The sequence below is a fragment of the Littorina saxatilis genome, linkage group LG9 (assembly GCF_037325665.1).
Source record: "Littorina saxatilis isolate snail1 linkage group LG9, US_GU_Lsax_2.0, whole genome shotgun sequence".
NCBI lineage: Eukaryota > Metazoa > Mollusca > Gastropoda > Littorinimorpha > Littorinidae > Littorina > Littorina saxatilis.
In genome coordinates this window covers 56,496,027-56,514,100 of record NC_090253.1, presented here as the reverse complement: position 1 = coordinate 56,514,100, position 18,074 = coordinate 56,496,027, and the positions used below count along the sequence as shown (strand labels likewise).

General features: G+C 40.7%; 2 long non-coding RNA genes across 2 annotated transcripts in view; one reads left to right on the top strand and one right to left on the bottom strand.

The window, feature by feature from the left end:
- Window positions 1-18,074, top strand: part of LOC138976539 (uncharacterized) — a 28,300-nt gene that overhangs the window by 8,562 nt on the left and 1,664 nt on the right. Inside the window, exon 4 of the long non-coding RNA XR_011459056.1 lies at window positions 17,647-17,770. This is a non-coding gene — a long non-coding RNA (uncharacterized lncRNA). The remainder of the gene's footprint in view (window positions 1-17,646; window positions 17,771-18,074) is intronic.
- On the bottom strand, window positions 14,525-17,623 carry LOC138976540 (uncharacterized). Its single transcript, XR_011459057.1, has 4 exons — window positions 16,348-17,623; window positions 16,014-16,055; window positions 15,397-15,475; window positions 14,525-14,756 (listed from the first exon to the last, which is right to left on the bottom strand). It is a non-coding gene; the product is annotated as an uncharacterized lncRNA (long non-coding RNA).

Below are 18,074 nucleotides of genomic sequence, written 5' to 3'. Positions count from 1 at the left end.
ATATTGTCGGATAGTTTGACTCGAACAAGTATAATACGCCTCGTCTTCGACTCGGTATACTATACTTGTTCTTGTAAAAACGCAACCGGTTTTTAACGAGAACAGACGAAATATGCGAGCGCATGCTAGCTTATTGAGCATACACACGTCTCTGCCATCTCAGTGGCGGCCGAACGACGCAGCGACCGCCATTCGCCGTCAAGTTTGAGTTTTTTTGCCTGTTTAAAAATAACCATACCTAAGTGACGATGAGGAAGACCAAAAAGCTGCATCTTTCTGTGATTTGGTTGTCCATTTGACTGGCTGAAAGTCCTTTTTTAATCAGGTAAAAACCCACGCGCGCGTCTCACAGACTAAGCAATGCGATGACCTCTCTTGCGCTCGACACTTTGTCAGTTCAGAAATTTTGATGTGTTCAATGGCATAAATTGTATTGCAATGTCATGTTTCGTCTGAAATAAGAATTGTATAATCATGTTTGGCGTTGACAAGCATTTGCAAGACGAATTCCATGAATGATGTCCGTGGATGTCGCGTTGAACAGAAATCACGTGTAGCCAATGTTGTTATCCATATGAACTGGATTTTGAGCAACCTCCTGCGAAATATGGATAATGATCGAAAAAGGGCTGTGTGAGACTATCCAATCACATCCCCCGCTTTTCCCTGCGTGTTTATCAAAATTGCAATATTTAGAGGTTACAAGCCGAGTCTCAGTCAATGTTAAAATTAATGGTCGAACCGGACAGGCCTGAAAGTGGCGAGTATTTAACTCATGACATTAAATAACGGCTCGGCACCAGGATTAGATGGAATTGTTACGAATGGGTTTTGTAAATTTACTTATGATGTACTCACAAATCACTCATACTCTCTATTCCAGGTTCGACCTCACTCATAACAATACTCAAGAAGGGAAAAACAGTTTAACAATTTACTTTCGTCCTTTACATCTAAATACTACACAATACATCTAATGTCAACACGCAAACTATTCAACTGTCAATTCTGGTCATACACAAAATCAATTGTCTAACTGGCCTTTACTCGCACACACATGCATACTTCACTTTCTCACGTTACCACATTTGAGTCTTCCATGATGATGACGACGACGACGAATGACACAGGGTAAAGATGAAGACGATGTGCATAATGGCGATAATCAGGTTAACAGGACCAATGGTAGACGACAGAGATGAAGACGGTGACCGTAGACATGCTGGTATGACGAGTGACACTGGATAAACGTAGATGCTATGTTACAGTCATGCTCTCATGCTCTCCGCTGCCGAAGGAGACTATGGCGGTGGGGGTTGCCGGATTCATACTTCCTCGGTTCCTCCCTTTTGTCTGACGTACAAAGAAAACGACAATAATAAGTCTCTGGCGTGTAAACTGGCAATGTTGTATACATATGCATGGAGTTGGCCAGTTTACATAAACACTACTAATAATTCGATACTCTAACTAAATCGGTTATACAACATCAAAGAATATTTACCTCACTTCGGCAAGTCATTCACTCTATTTAACTTCCATCCGTCCTCTGTGACAATTCAGGTAAAAGTGACCGGGACAGCTCACCCGTCCACCAGTTGGGGTGGATTCACAAAAACTTCACGTGCAACGTGACAAGACAAAAATCCGTGCGTGTTTAGGCTGTCAACCCTAGCATCCATAGGTGCTTGCACTTGACATGATATTATACCCAAGTAATCAAAATCATGTTCGTAACATCACCCCTTTCCCCCGGGAAAAAAATATTATACGAAGTGTAATATTTTTTTGTATCAAACACATTATTTACATATTAACAATGTTCCGGTAACCAGTGTGCAAAAGATCCTTTGTCACAGTCACAAAATCACAAAGATAGTTAAAAAAAACAACTTCAAACTGGAAAATACGTCGTTGACTAATTCAGAACATCCAAAATCGACTTTCATGTCAGATCAGCAATACATCCATTCATACCTGTTACAATTCCTTCTCGTGGGATAACTCATAACTCATAACATTTTATTGATACAACAAAGGAAATTAAATTGGTCATCAGCACATATAGGTCATTAATTAATAATTATAAAAGAATAAGAGAAGAAAATTCATAAAACCCATGATAAAAAATACCCTTTTTTCTTGCACACCTGACACACCGACACACCAATACACATGCATACATACCTACATACATACCTACATACATACATACATACATACATACATACATACATACATTCCATGTTAAAGTGTAGTTAAGAACATCACAGTAATTATATCATTGTTTGGATTAACAGATAAGTTTTTATGTAAATGATGATAACAACAATCCATAATTAACGCTATTGCACTACCAAAGAAGAGACCAACCAAACACATAAAACCAATAACAGTAATCATCATCAGTTATCACAGGTATCACAGTAGATTAGCCATCAGGTAGTTAGACTCAATTGGGCAAAATATAGTGTCAACACCATCACAACAAAGCTAGAGCTCATTTTCACAGCACTAGTTATGATCAAAGGTCAAACAGTCATCAAATCATATTAAATCTATCACTAAGAGGTACATTTAAAAGGCATCACTGATAGTCTGTGGCCAGGACAATGGCTCGGTTGCTGTTAAAATATCTCACAGCTGCAGGAAGAAAAGAACGCCGAAAACGCTCCGTTCGACACCTAGGCATGAGAAACCGAGCGTTCCGTGTGATGCGGAGATCCATCAGTGCGTCGTGGAGGGGATACCCTGGGTCGAACAGAATAGCTCTGGACTTACTGGCAAGCCTTCTTTCGACAAGGACTTCAAGGGTGTCAAGGCTCTGGCCTACAGTAGAACTCGCTTTCCTTATCAGCCTGTTCAGCCTGCCAGTGTCCCTTGCAGTGGCATTCCCTCCCCAACACACTGATGCAAACACCATCACACTGCACACCATACTCTGATAAAACATGTACAGCATCTTGTTACACACATGAAATGATCTCAGCTTGCGCAGGAAAAACAATCTTGACTGCGTCTTCTTAAAAACAGCATCAACATGATTAAACCAGCTTAGCTTGTTATCTAGAACTACACCTAAATACTTGTACTCGCTGACTATCTCAATCGCATCACCTTTGATGACTACAGGATGGATAGTGTCTTTCTTTTTGCGAAAATCAAAAATCATTTCCTTCGTCTTGCTTGCGTTTAATACTAAGTTGGAATCACACCAAGACACAAAATCATCAATACGTTCTCTATACAAGCTCTCATCACCATCAAGAATACTACCAACCACGGCAGAGTCGTCAGAAAATTTCTGAAGATGACATGACTCTCCTTGTACTTTAAAATCAGATGTATACAGGGTGAACAAAAAAGGGGACAAAACTGTTCCTTGTGGTGCTCCGGTGAAAGTGTTAATCATGTCAGATGTAAAAGTACCATTCCATCGTACAAACTGTGGTCTATCTACTAAATAATCCAGAATCCATTTCACTGTACTATGATGCAAAGACATGTTTTGTAATTTCTGAGCCAGAAGATGAGGCTGAATAGTCTGAAAGGCAGAAGAAAAATCAAAAAACATAACTCTAACACAAGCAGAGCTCTTCTCCAGATGTGTGTACACAGAATGTAACATAAACAATAGTGCATCATCAACCCCTACTTTGGCCCTGTATGCAAACTGCAAAGAATCTTGAAAAGCAGCAACTTGGACCTTCAAATACCTCTCAAGTCCTACTAATATGCACCACGCATTGAATTAGCGACACAATTCCCATCAACAGGTTTTCGAGTCATTATAGAAGCAAACTTAGTCCTATAAAGCTCACAATGAAGGCCTCCAAACCAGCCTTGTACGCAAAATAACCCTGTGCACTACTTCCCCAGCAGTCACTTGTTATCATACCATAATGCGTACCCAATACAAACTCACATGCCTAGTCACATCTAGGAAATACCATCAAATACGATACTGAATAATGACAATACTGGTCAAGACAATGAATACTCCTTATCAGAAAACGTACGAGAAAAATATAGAAAATGACCGCAACATAAGGACTGAAATGCCACCCGACATCGGAATCATCGTTCAATACCCTTATGCTCAAACCGTTTCAAACATATCTAGACAGGTAAAATGAGTCGTCTGTCCTTTTCTGTCTCTGACTCTTCAAACATATAATCTAGAGAGGACATCGGCTTCGTGGTTCTGAGCACCTGCGATAGGTACGACCGTGAAGGAATGGTCCTGTAGCGCCAGCGCCCATCGTAACAAGCGATGGTTGGCTGTGCGTGAACCAAACAAGTATGTGAGAGGTCGATGGTCAGTCTCGACAAAGAAATGTCGACCAAACACATATCTATGGAATTTGTCAACCGCCCAGACAACGGCCAAACACTCTCTTTCAATTGCTGAATAGCGTGTTTCTCGGTCCAGCAATTTCCTGCTTGCGTACAAAATTGGTCGCAATTCACCCTCTTCGTTCGGTTGCAGCAAGACTGCACCGATCCCCGTAGAGGAAGCATCTGTGCGAACGGTGAAAGCCTTCTGAAAGTCCGGCAGAAGGACCACAGGTTCGGACGACAGAACGGACTGGATGCACTCCAGAGACTTTTGACAGGTGTCTGACCACTTGACCTTGGAGGGTTGTTTTTTCTTTACGAGATCAGTCAATGGTGCCACTACTGACGCAAAGTTTGGAATGTAGCGCCTGTAAAATCCAACAAGGCCAAGCAGTGCCCGGACTTGTTTCTTTGTGGTAGGAACACTGATCCGCAGTATCTTTGAAACTTTGGCAGGCACTGGGCCCATGGTGTTCTGCCCAATGCGATGTCCAAGGAATTCAATAGAATCCATGCCAACTTCCACTTTTGAAGGGCGCGCCGTCAAACCATGAGTGTGCAGGACAGAAAGCACCCCATCCAGAGACTGTAGATGTTCCTCCCACTCATTGTTGGCAACAAGGATGTCATCGAAAAAATTGAACGATGAAAAGCGTTCAAGGTCAAGTTTTCGCATCATTCGCGCGAAGTACTGGGGGCATGCGAGTGAATTGGAAAAGCCCCCGCGACGTTCTGAACGCCGTTTTCGGTCTGTCTGTGGCAGCCATCGGAATCTGCCAGTATCCTTTCGTCAAGTCTATCTTTGTAAAGAACTGCTTATCACGTAGTTTTGCGAATAGGACTTCTGGGTCTGGGATAGATTCTGCGTCAAACCTGGTGACCTTGTTCAGTGCTCTGAAGTCGATACAAAAACGTGTTGAACCGTCTTTCTTTTTGACGAGAACAACTGGAGATGAGAATGGTGACGTTGATGGTTCAATGACGCCCAATTGTAACATCTTTTCGACCTCCTGCTTCACTGTTTGTTCAGATTCAAACGGTAAGCGGTACTGGCGTACGTTCACCACTGTCTCAGTTGTGAGTTCAATGGAATGCTCAATGAGGTCGGTGATACCGGGTAAATCAGTGAGCATGTGTGCATGTTTTTGCAATAACGAAGCGGCATTGGACTTCTGAATCAGTGGCAAGGATTCGTGGAATACCACATCCTGAACAGATTCAGTCTGTTCCACTGGCACTGACATGAGTTCAACCTTCTCCAAATCAGTTTCAGGGACGATTGTCTGTTCCGATACGACCCCAAGGGCTGATCCAGCTTAAACAAGTGGTGGATCACGTGTGACAAACTTACGAAGGAGGTTGACATGAAACAGTTTATGTATACCTGGTGATGTTTCCACCAAGTAGTCACACTCGTTGACTCGTTTTACCACAGGGTACGGACCGTGCCACTTCAATAACATCTTCTTGTGGCTCTGTGGCAAAAGGACCAAGACCTTCTCATTCGCCGAAAAAATTCGTGTCTTTGCCTTAGTCTTCTGACGGCGACGAGACAGTAGCGCAGAAGATTGCACCGCGTCCTGAGCCTTCTGGACCATGTTCTGTAAGACAGACCCTAACTTAGAAACATAGTCAGAGACGATCTGCTGTTGAGAATCAGGACGGGTCTGTGTCCATGTCTCGTACAGAAGTTGTGAAGGGCCTTTGACAATTCGACCATACAAGAGTTCGAATGGTGCGAAACCCGTAGTTTCTTGGGGAATTTCCCTGTAGGCGAACATGGCTGCTGGAAGATATCTATCCCAATCACTTGGTTTTTCTGCCATAAGCCGTCTGAGAAGCGATTTTAAGGTCCCGTTAAACCTCTCCACCAAACCATTTGTTTGTGGGTGGTATGGTGTGGAATGCAGTTGCGCAACAGACAGTAGGCGGCATACCTCTCGCATTAAGTCGGACGAAAAATGTGTCCCCCTATCAGACAGGATTTCGTCCGGTAGCCCTACTCTTGAAAATATTTCCACCAGGGCCTCTGCCACTGCCTCTGTTGTAATTGATTTCAACGGCATTGCTTCAGGATAGCGTGTTGCTACATCAACTAACGTTAGGACCCAACGATGCCCTCTGCCAGATGTAGGAGAGATCGGTCCAATCAAGTCAATGGCTACCCGTGAAAACGGAGTGTCGATCACGGGAACTGGCTGCAATGGTGCTGGTGAAACACGTCCTTTTGGAAACGTCTTCTGGCATATAGTACAAGAACGACAATACGTCTTGACGTCCCTCCTATACCCTGGCCAGAAACAGAAAGGGGCGATCTTTTTGAAGGTACTCCCCGCTCCCATGTGACCACCAAACAAACCGTCATGTGCGGCTATGAGAACGGACTCTCTCAAGTCGGTCGGCACAACTAATTGCCACGTCACCTTCTGAGATCTTTTTGACAATATGCGACGGTACAAAAGGCCGTCGCGAATAGAAAACGATTCCCCATCGTTATCTGTTTCCGCGGGAGGCTGTGAAACTTTGATGAACAGCCCCTGCAGGTGTACATCCTCTTTTTGTAACTGCTTGAGTTTATCAGTGGTAATATCTAGCTTGGGTGCCTTAGCTGTAAGCAGAGGGCGGAAAGGTCGTGCTTCCCTGGCAAGCTGGGCACGTGTCTGTACCGCATTGGTCACCTGTGTACACTCGAAACTTGTTCCCGGGATACGGCCAAGTATGACATCGCAGGCAGGGTTTTCGATGACGCATACTGTGACTTTCCCCGCGAAATAGGGACAATCCAAGCTAACAGTTGCCATAGGTAGATGAACAATCGTTCCGTCAAACTGTCTACATGACTGAGTTTCACCCGTTAACTGATCGTCTGAAACAAGACTTTTGCGGACACCCACAGTGGTGCAACCAGAGTCCAACATGACAACGTCAGCTCCGTTAACTGTGCCTTTACAAGTCTGAATTGTATTTGGTAGATTGTCGGATGCTGACATCCCTACCATGGTGTCTACCGCTACAGGGACACTCACATTTGCAAAATGAGCTTGTGTTGATGGGCAGTCCCTTTGATAGTGTGATGTGTCACCGCATGTGTAACAGCCACGCCCCCGGCCTGTACGTGGTGCCCCCTGACCAGCCCTGTGAAACCCTCCTGAAGAGTTATAATTTGTTTGTCCTGTACGATCATGCTTTTGGTCCCCTCGATTTCCACGATTGTTAAACACTCGGCCAGATCTGCGTGCAGGTACATTACCCCTTCCTGAGCCCGAAAAATTGCCCGTGTTCGCCGACTGGCTACCAAAACTCAGATTGCTGAGAAAAGGTTCAGGGTTTCCTTTAGCTGCCATGGACTGCGTAGGGTGTGCTTCTCGATAACGATCTCCTGCTTCGATCATTCCTTCCGCGAAGGTTAACTTTGACTCTCTTAGGAATGTGACAAGTTGAGTGGAACAAGAGGAAAAAATTTGTTCCCTCAGCAGTAAATCAACCAGCTTATCGAAATCTGCGCCTACTCCTGCTAACTCAGCCCAACGAAGAAAATATCTTCTTAATCTGCTGAAAAAAGTAGCCATATCTTCTGATTGTTCTGGCTTAGCTGATCTGAAATGCGAACGGAACCCTTTATTTTGTGTAAAATGGGAATTAAAATGAATAACAAATGCTTATTCTGTCCAGATAAGATTGATTTTGTGGAACATTTCTTTTATGAATGTTCTGCTATACATCCAATTTGGGAAAGAATTACCAATAAAGTATTTCAGCAGTATAATGTTAATATAAAAATTGATGTTCAAACAGCACTGTTAGGATACATGAAAACACCTGGTATGTCAAATAATTTAGTAAACCATATCAATTTACTTATTACTGTGGCAAAAATGTGTGTGGGAAAATTCAAATACGGGAAACCAATAGAAATTGTGTGCATGTTTAATTCAGAGTTAGATTTGCGACACATATAGACTGAGAATAATGGTAATTGTAAAATATTTTAATAAAATTGTCCATTATTGGTATTTGTCCATGATAGAGGTAAAAAGATTAGGGCAAAAGAAGTAAATTTAAGGTTTTTTTTCTGTTTTTGTTTTTTTCAACCCGTTATTTAGGCTGTTGATTTAAAAATGTAAGAATTTGATTGATAAAAAAAAGGACCTATGAAGAAAGATGCTCCCAGCCGGAAGAAAAAAAAAGGCAAATAAGAAGGGTAGTAGCAACCTGCATGCAACTGAGGTTAAAAAAAAGAAAAAAAATCATGCAAAGGTGACATGCGACTCATTCCGTGGTGGAGGGTCACATATATTCAATTGCACGAAGTGACCACAGAATATGTGGTATGAAATATTATACTACACGTATAAAGCGTGGTCCTTTTTAAAAAATGTAATGATAGTTTGTTAAATGATGGCATGTTTGTTGATGTAATGAACGGTTTCATTGAGGGATATACAAATGAATATCGTGATTCAGATCCGAAAGATCGCAACCGCCGACAAAAACAATAGTGTAGAGCGAAGTGGAGTGCACAGAAAAGTAAATCTGCGAGTGTTCGCAGTGCTGAAAGAAAATGTCATTTACACAAGAAAAAAATGTTTCAGCACTACTAAGTCCATCGTTCGGTTCACCACAATCTTTTGGCTACATAAGCGATGCAGAAAATGAGATAGTCTTTTCCTTAAGGTTCGCGGAGATAGATGTTAACAATGTTTGAGTTTGGTTATGTACAGATTTAGAATTAACGTGTTATTCCGCCCTGTTATTCTCGAATAACACCGACGAAAATAAAGTGGAATAGTGTGGTTCACATTTAGGATCTTGTCATATGTACATACTCATTTGTTTGACGTGAGTGTTTAACGGTAGGTATATATAAAATTGCCAGGCGGGAAGACATCGGAGAACGTCAAAATAATGACAGCTCAAAACAAAACCGTGTGAATGACGTTTTCGAATCAGAATCAGGAGCCATTTATCTTTCTGAGGGTGTGTACTTGTTTGCCCGCCACGTTTGAATGCAATATTTTTACACCCCCGATGTGTTTGTGTGTTTGTGGCGGTATTTGTGTGTTTGTGTTCGCAAGTAGATCTCAAGAATGAACAGACCGATCGTCACCAAACTTCGTGAACAGGTTCTATACATTCCTGAGACGGTCCTTACAAAAATTGGGACCAGTCAAACACACGGTTAGGGAGTTATTGGTGGATTAAAATTATACAACGACGTATAGACGGACACCCCCGTTGGTCAAAGGGAAATAACCTTCTCAGTTGGTGGCAGTGAGAATGGTTATTTCCCTTTGACCAACGGGGGTGTTTTTCCTATCAGAGGAATTTTTTGTTTTTTTTAAATCCAGGCGTCGTCTGAAGTGTACAAGAAAAAAGGAGTGACCTTGACCTGTGATCTTGAGTAGTGACCTTGACCCGGAATGCTTTCGATATGTTTGCTAGAGGTGTATGCTCCTTTTAAGTGTATCAATACATTTACAAAGTGTGAAATAGAAATCATTATTTCACAAGTTATTTAGATGGGTAATGGTGTCGGAGGACCAACGGGCGGACCAACGGACAGACGGACGGAGGGACACAGAGCCAGCGACGACCAAACAAGCGGTCGCGCCACACGACTTTCGCCACTTGCTAGTGACGGCGAAGAGTACGGTACCTTGTGCTGCACGCTTTTGGAAAACTAAATATGACGTTGAACTCGATAAAGATTATTGGAATTTGGCACGATTTTGCACGGAATAAGAGCGTTTACGATTATTGCAATGGAAATTTAGAGTCAATGATGCCAGAAATGTAAAAAAACCAAGAAATTCCTTCGAGGTAGGAAAAACACCCCCGTTGGTCAAAGGGAAATAACCATTCTCACTGCACCCATTCTCACTGCCACCAACTGAGAAGGTTATTTCCCTTTGACCATGAATATGTTTCTCTCTAAGTCCTTGTAGAATCTTAATCCACCAATAACTCCCTAACCGTGTGTTTGACTGGTCCCAATTTGTGTAAGGACCGTCTCAGGAATGTATAGAACCTGTTCACCAAGTTTGGTGACGATCGGTCCGTTCATTCTTGAGATCTATATGCGAACACAAACACACAAACACATCGAGCGAAACCTATACACACCCCTATTCACGACTTTCCGACCTTGACATTGTAGTGGGGGTCAAGTGGGCGTCGGCATCATTGTCCAATCAGAACTGGGATGCGCTTCCGCTTCCTGTCCCGCCCAGTCTGCGCAAAAGAAATGGCGCAAAACTGTTTGCGCGGAAAAAAGTGATGAAAAAAAAGAACACAACCTGGTTTGATAACCAAATGATTGCGACCTTGCATTCTAGCATCATTTAATGTGGAACAACGACACATCTGATAAACAAATAGCCAGTTTGTTACCAACATGAGAAACTAGGGTTTAGAATCGAAGCGGTAAACCCGGACGCTGTTTGTACACGTAAATCCGGAGAAGCTATCGAAGTAGGGGACATGTCGTTTCACTCCGAGTGTGCCAGCACCGGCCCTCTACCCGCCAAACCCCCACTAGGCAGGGAAAGTGGTTCGACCTTGCATGACTGCAGGGCAGGTTCGATTTTGCTAGCTAAAATTGCTGCTAGTGCTGCCTTGTCTAGATCTGAAACTTTTTCAATTGGATTTTTTTTCTCTATAATACTGGAATAAGTGGGTGCTTTTCTAGATCTAAGCATCGACCGATAGATAAAGATGTTCCTTGCATTGCATTCTCCTAAATCTGTTATTCTAACCAGTTTGTTTAAGAATATAATTGTTCTTTTTTTTGTTTGTTTTTAGTTGATAAGCTTACAAGATTTTTTCTTTTTTAAGTAAGTGGTTTCACACGTATAACATGAGACCCACATGCACTAGACAATGGAAGTTGAGGTCCTCGTTTATAATTAATACAACAAATGCCAGTATTATATTTCAGACTCCTTTTGGAGGAATGTGTGGGGTTTGGGTGTTGAACTTGAAGTGGTAGATTGTTTGCACTGGTATGAATGTTCGTACGTTCGAACGTGCACACATGTATGCAGGCATTTGTTTGTCAAGCAGGAACATGCAACATTTTGTTGACCGTATGTGAGTGCGTGTGTAATAAAACCAACGACAAACAATACAAAAAGCTCCAGCTCTGCTTCTTCACCAGTCACAAACGCATTGCGTTGTTCAGCTTTCCAGAAATATATTAACTCAGTCAGAACCCGCTTCATGAATATTTTATTTCAGGAAAAAGTCAATCGAATCTACACAAAAAAAGGTTATTGCGTTGTTCTGTCTTTGAGACTGTATCACATGATATTGAGCTACTAGAAGAAACATGTCTGTGGCATAGTTTGACCCAACAGATAGAGAAGTCAACAGAGGTATTCTGCCGTCAGCAGCTTTATTGCTGTTTTGAATTTGATCTTGCATAATTGTATTACATAATTTTGCAACACACAAAGAAATCGTAATTGAATATTTTACGCAAAATTGAATAATTCGCAAACATGTTTGTATGAACAAATATTATTTTAAGAAAATATGAGTGTGAGGATGGACGTATTTTGAGTGAAGTAGCAGAAATTCTTTTTAAGTTCTTTAGCTACATGCACACGTTCTGTTAATTACGTTCTTAGCAGGGAGATCCAGATTAATAATACTGCTGTGACAGGTTGTGGTTTCCATACACACTTTGAATACAGGAAAAAAAAAGAAAATAAAAACACAGTTAAAAAAAAAATGTGCACATAGGATTAAAATATTAAAGTGTACAGAATAAAAGCAACATATGTACAAAAACAAATCTCGTGGTTCTCTTGTCAAACCCACTGCAGTAAGCACAGAATAGGAGAGACGATTTTGGAGAAGGTGGCTTAACCTACTGAAGTAAATGATCAAGAGGATTCTAAGCATCCAGTGCTAAAGCTCTCAAATCACAAGACAAACACACTTGTTGTGGCTATCCGAACTGTTGATTTAAAAAAAAAACATACCCACAAATTGTAAACATCTATTACAAAATTATAGATATTGTATGGATCTGTCTTTGTAAAATATACTGTGCAGAAAATTTTAAATAATCTGCACAAATCTCGTGGTTCTCTTGTCAAGTAGTAGGCACAGAAAAAAACACAAAAAAACCCTGTGTTTTGTCTTGTAAATTATACTTTACTAAATGTGTACAGTATTCTAAGAAAAGAAAAATTCTTCCTTTTTATCATATCAATTGCCTCCCTTGAATTTTATTTGTAAAATAATTCTGAGTGCAATCAAGAAAATGGGTACAACCTGTGTGTATACCTTTATTCCTTATTCTTTTTATTTCATTGAGGATGTCACTACGCAGTTTTACTGATTAAAAAAAAAATTGCTTCAAATTATCTCCCTTGAACAAACACTTCTTTTTACAATTAAATTTTGTTTACACGAAGAGGTAGTTTTAAGGGTATATACAAGAAAACAATATTGCAACCTTAGATGTATTTACATTTGGACTAATTCCATTAAAAAAAAATTCAAACTATAAATGATAAATCAAAATAAAACAGATTTTGGGGCTGTGCACAAGCTAATAGGATTAAACACGAAAGTCGTACCGAAGAATCGTCAAATACTTTTGCTAACAGCTATACTTAAACATAAGAAAATATGATCTGCATCTCTTGTTATGAAGATGATGGCACTGGTCCACCGAAGTGCATGCTATATATGCTTTACTGTGCGCTCTCCCTCTCAATGGTCTTTCCCTGGCTGACTCGATTCTGAGGAGATAAAAGAAAACACATTCAGTACAAGCTGTAAAAAATAACAACAAAACTAGTATTACTTACAGTAGCTGCTGGTTTCTGAGTATTTGATTGAAGGCCCAATCCGACTTGTAAGAAGTTTGCCCGACTGTCGCAGATTTGGTCAGGTAATTGCATGGAGTAAAATCATTCCTCAATTTGGTAACATACAAACTGCAATATTCTAAGGCTGTGAGTGTGAGAATACATCGGCGCCACTTTTTAAAAACTTTCTTTTTGTGTGTGCGCATGTTTTAGTGCCAAAAATGAATAGGCCGAGTGCTCTCTCTGCAAAACTTGTGTGAAGCTTCAGAGCTCTATCAATGGTTTGAAAGAAAAAACATACTTTTCCATTTTTGACGTTCTTGTTCCCTTCCCTGTGAAATTTACTGTCCGTAGGTTACCGGATTTTGCTAATGTCCGTGAAAACCTCAACTATTCATTGCTGAGTGCCCAGTGAAAGCTATCCCCCTCAACGACCTAGCACTGCTGAATCCTGATTCTTCCCATTGTTTGATTCTGTAATGAAATTGTGTAGTTGGTAGTTATGTGAGCTTCTTCTTGGGGGTGGGGGGGGGGGGTTATTAAACCATCAGATCACAAAGTAAGACTTCATTGTAATGTGCAGACATTTGTTCAGGTGCCCACCATTTTCTATGTGAAAACTTGTGGCTAACTAACATGAACCCAACCTTAAAACAAGAACCTGTTCTAATTCGGAATTAGAACAGGTTCGTTTTTCTAGATGGGCTACTCACCTACATCACGTTTCATGGTTGGGTTCATGTTAGTTAGCAACATGTTTTCAAATTCTCATCAGGCAATCACGGCTGACACTAAACACAGAACAGGTGGGAAAGACATAATTCAATTTACTCACCTTCCTTGCATTGTGAGACTGGCCATAATCTGCTGAAGTAGTTCCTGCACATATTTAATAAAATATTCATCTTAATAACGTGTTAATATCGCTTGTTCTAGCAAATCAGACTTGACAGTTTTCTGAAGGCTTGCACAATTTAAGAGCTTGCCTGTCCCCAATCATTACAATAAGAAACAACATCTAGTATGCAAGTATTTTCAGGGTATGAAGGTTTTAATATAATGTCGGTTCTTCTGGGGGCATGGAGAAACACCTTACACAAAGTAGAACATACACAACAAATTTCAAACAATTGAAGTCACACCATAGTTTTACTCACAAACAAACAACAGCAATACAATAAACAGTCTGCAAACGCCTACATGTTGTCTACACTAGGTATAAAGAAACAAAGAAGCACATGAAGACAGGCTTTGTCAAGTAGACCATTATAGCGAATGAGCAACAGCTGATGATCCAGACCACCAAATTGACATGATTTCCCCTTATTCAGTTTGTGATTGAAGTCATATTGACGATGCATGACTTCAATTTTTCTAAGTAAGTCTCTTGGTGCGTTTACGGATACATTCATTGTCACAATTACGACATGCTAATGTCTAACCTGGGTAAACTTCAATTCATGACTTTTTTTTAACTGGCATAGACATTATGAGCATACCAGAATTATTTTCCTGTTAGACTGTCTTCTTCTTTTTCTTCTTCTGCGTTCGATATTCATGGCTGTCATATCGTCAGGTCAGTGGCTGCCATGAAGTCTGCATAAACCAATTAAATAAATAATTAAGGAAAAAACCACCCTTACATCATAATAAATCAGAACCATCAAAACCACCCCCCACCCATCCAATAAAACCTGCATACAAAAACACTTCAAAATAAAAAAAAATGAAAACATTTAATTCCACTTCAAAAATATAAAAGTTGTTATGCTTTATTTTCATTATCTCTTTACACACACAAAAATTGCTGTGCAAATCTTTTTAAAAACATCAATGCCCGAGACACCAGTAACCTGTTTATGTTGTTGACCTTGTAGCTTTTCAGTTTAAGAGGCTGTTCAAAAAACCGTTTCCCTGGAATCTGCACTATGATAACCATGAATAATACCATAGGGAAAATATTACATCACCAAGACCTAAAAAATAACACCAACCGACACTCCTCACCCTTATTTCACCCACTATGCCAACCCAAAGACTGGAAAATAATAATCAAATACAGAATGAACAAAAATGCTTGATTTCATTTCTTCAATGATAAGTTGAAAATCTTCATTCTTCATAATAATGTTATTGGCATAATGTGTAATTGCCACAATTTACAGAGTTTTATGAAAAAATGATGCGATAAAAATCAAAGGGAAAACATTTGTTCATATATTGATACCTTATTTACCTTGTGGCTTGTGTGCCCCAGGTTTAGGAGCTGCTCAAACGTCCATTGCTCCTCAGTCTGCAAGAAATTAAGCGATGGCCTGAAGGAGAATGGAAAAAAAATCCTTTGTCAGCACCCTGTGTATGTGTGTGGGTGGGTGTTTTAGATAAATAGGCAGGGTGGGGGGTGTGTGGGTGTGTGCAATAGGTACCACGCCTAATGCAGTCTGCAAAACAAGTGCAACACTTCTACAGAGCTTTTATGATACAAAGCTTCAAATAAGAAACACATTACAATCAAATGAAAGCTGAGCCTGTCATTGCAAAATAAGAAGGAATATACAACAATCCAGTGGCATGTAAAATATTTTTCCTTCAGAAAGATGGCTCTGACAGCAGAAACAATTTAACTTGAAGTTTGAGTCAAAAATTATTTCTCTACATTAGCGAACGTAGGCTACTTGCAGTTATACCCCTCACACATGAAATATTCACAGATTGAATAACAGTTTGTTCCCAATGTTGCTTCCGTGTATCGGTTAGATCCATCTCGGTTAGATCCATATATCTGCAGAGTACGGATTGTCATCCGTTTAAAAAGGAAAAACAATCAGAACTTGTCATCAGTGATCAACCTACCTTGCAAGAGTGGGGTGAAACACTCACTTCCTGCCAACATGTCTGCAAAAAAAGGAAACAATGCCAATGAAAGCTTAAAATGATTCTTTTGTTCAATATGTGTACACGTGCTTCATTTCTGGGGTGAAAGTGTAAAATATATCGATGGATTGATAGAACAATATAGCCTCAAGTTCACCGCACCAAAAAATACTTATCAATCAACATTGTCATCACTCGATCAGCTATTCCATCTCTTTCATGTGTGTGTGTGTGATGGTGTGAGCGTGTGTGTGTTTGTGTACGTGTGTGTGTGTGTGTGTTTGTGAACAAGCTTTGAAAAACGTATATTTACCTTGCTCTAGATCTACTGATTTTCGTAGGCGGAGACTTCTCTGCCGTGAGGGCGGCTTCGTTTCCCTGGCAGAATTCAACATCTTGTACAGATCTGCCGGTGATTTTCTTTTCCTCCGCTTCGTGAGTCACTTGATCCACAGATTTAACGAACATTGAATGTTCTTTTAGTTCTTGTGACGGAAGTACAATCAAGGAATTAAGTGGGCATTCCTGAGTCCTCTGCTGGCTTCATGTCCACAAAGTAAATCGCACAAACTTGCAGGGTTTGGGGGGTAGTTTATTACTTTGAAGAAGAACAGCTAGTCGTCGCTGCCCGTTCAGCATTCTTCGCGCGACTTTTGCAGAGGAAGGCATATGCATTTTTTTTCTCCTGCTAAATGTTGCCAGGGTGCACAAACTGAGAAAGCATTCCCGATTTTCCACAATGTTCTACTTCTTTAGAGTCTTTTGCACAACATGATTTATAACTGCCAGTGTTAGTGTACGTATAATTAATGATGCCTACCTGACAGCTGGGTCAAAAGTTACGTTCGAGAAAATACTCGAACTAAGTTCCAAACAACTCGAAGAGCAGACATGTAACATGTGGGATTTTGGCAAGCGGAAACGACGTAGATCTAATGTCATTCAAGGGTATCGTAATGTGGGAATGGCAAGGCCAGTTTTTGACTGGTTTTGAACTGAAGTTGGGCTACGAATGGAAATAAACACTTCCTCCAGCTGCGCGACCCATTGATAACAACAGTTGGAACTGGTAGGAAGATGAACAGTTCTTGTGAACTGGCTACACACTGTTACGGTTCAAGTATAAGTTCAAAGTAAACACTCAACTGAGGTGGCAGGTAATGGCGGACTTGACTTCCTTCATAACCAAATATCACTCTTCTGACAAAAAAACGCAAATGCTATGTTAAACCGGAAAATACGTAAACCGGAAAAGGAAGCGCATCAAAACCAAAATGGCAGCCCCCATGAAATCCGAAAGGTCACGGAAAAAAGTCGTGAATACCGGGGGTGTAAAAAAAGAAGAAAGCCTAACGGTTTTGTGCGTCAGCAATGGTTTTGACATGTGCAAGTTATATCCAAAGAGGGCAAATGTGGCGAGTGAAATTGTTCTGAGCGCTCTAGCACCAATAGTTTGTCAGAAAAGGAGTTGGTCCATATTAGGAACTCCTACTGTTGTTCGACGTCGTGTTCAGTACTCAGAAACGAGTTTTGAAGGGCTCTGTTTGTCTCTTCGTTTGTATTTTAATAATCGACCATAATTATCTGCTCTTGTTTGTCTGTGATTCTTCAGGGCACTATACCTACGGCTGCTATACAACGGATTATGTGAACAACTATGACGAAACCTTCATGTTTAGTGTGCCTAACAATCTCGTCCTTGGTGGAATGAAAAGCGTTCACAGAAACTGGAACGAGTAAGTGTATGGAAGTAGATATACACCAATAGCGTCTTGTTGGAGAGGATTGAATTACATTACATGTGCCCAGTCAAGAAGGCGATTGCTTCAAATACCATGAATGCGACAAGCCAGCAGGCTATCAAAACAAACAAATAACAAATAAACAAACCTATTAACCAGCAATAGCGTTTTCCTTCTAACGCATTTACTACAGACATTGATTCTGAAGTCGATAACGTTACGTTTCATGGAAATATCATCATTATATCCTTTTGTAAAAATCAGTTCTAAAAAGCACTGTCTTTACAAAATCAGGATC